This window comes from Pristiophorus japonicus, chromosome 13 (genome assembly GCF_044704955.1).
Source record: "Pristiophorus japonicus isolate sPriJap1 chromosome 13, sPriJap1.hap1, whole genome shotgun sequence".
In the NCBI taxonomy this organism is placed as follows: Eukaryota; Metazoa; Chordata; class Chondrichthyes; family Pristiophoridae; genus Pristiophorus; species Pristiophorus japonicus.
This window is the reverse complement of record NC_091989.1, coordinates 54,302,524-54,303,670: the sequence shown is the minus strand read 5'-3', so window position 1 is coordinate 54,303,670 and position 1,147 is coordinate 54,302,524.

Sequence of the window (1,147 nt, the reverse complement as noted above, 5' to 3'; positions counted from 1 at the left end):
TCTGGTTCTGGTAACATTGCAATATTAGATTCCTATACATATATGCAAATTTATCTCAATAACATGTGAAATAAAACTTGTTTTTCCTCTCTTATTGTCTATTCTATTCGGCCTATTTGGAAGGCCTTATATTTTTTTTCCTACATTTATTTGATGGGCCTATGTTCTTTGGTGGGCCTGGGGCTGCAGCCCCATCCGCCCCGTGGTTAATCTGACTCTGTAGGTCTCTCGTGTAACTGTACGGGAATGGTGTGTGAGAAGGCTCATAAGTTGGACCATGGACATGGCCAGGTGTAGACTCAACTGGGCATTCACTTATGTGAACCATGCAGCCATGAATCGGCTTTGTGCTTCCCTTGCAGGATCACGATGGCGACGCCACCTCCTGCGTGGCTGCCCACCCGCATCCTGCTCCTCCTTCTCCTCCTCCTCATGCGCTATCGGATACTCCTCCTCCTCCTCCTCCACAGGTGGTACCGCTGCCTCGTCCTCCAATGGCTGTGCCCTCATGATGGCCAGGTTGTGGAGCATGCAGCACACCACCACGAATATGGAGACCCATTCAGGCGAGTACTGCAGCACACCCCCTGAGCGGTCCAGGCAATGGAACCTCTGCCTCAGAATCCCAATTGTGTGCTCGATGATGGCCCTGGTGGCCGAGCGACTGTCATTACACATGAGCGGTCCTAGGGTCGCGAAGAGGAGCCAAGTGCTCAGTGCATAGCCCTGGTTACCGAGGAGCCAGCTGCAATCTTGATTCAGACCAGTGAAGAGGCGTGGCACACCCCTCCGCCGCAGTATGAAAGAATCGTGGCCGCTGCCAGGAAACGGGGCATCCACTTGAATAATTTTGAGGCTGTGGTCGCAAACCAGTTGAACATTGAGGGAGTGGAATCCTTTGTGGTTTTGGAATTGTTCGGGAGTTTGTTGGGGTGCCCTCAGATCGACAAGGGTGCAAGCAATGATCCCCTGGACCCTGGGGCAGCGCAATGCACAGGAATCCAGTCTGCGCTCCAACTGCTTGTCCCTGGTCAAAGGGAAGGAGATGTAATCGGCCCTCCTCCTGTAGAGAGCATCTGTGACCTCGCGTATGGATGTATGGGCTGCAAACTGCGAGATGTTGGCGATGTCTGCAGTGGCAGCTTGG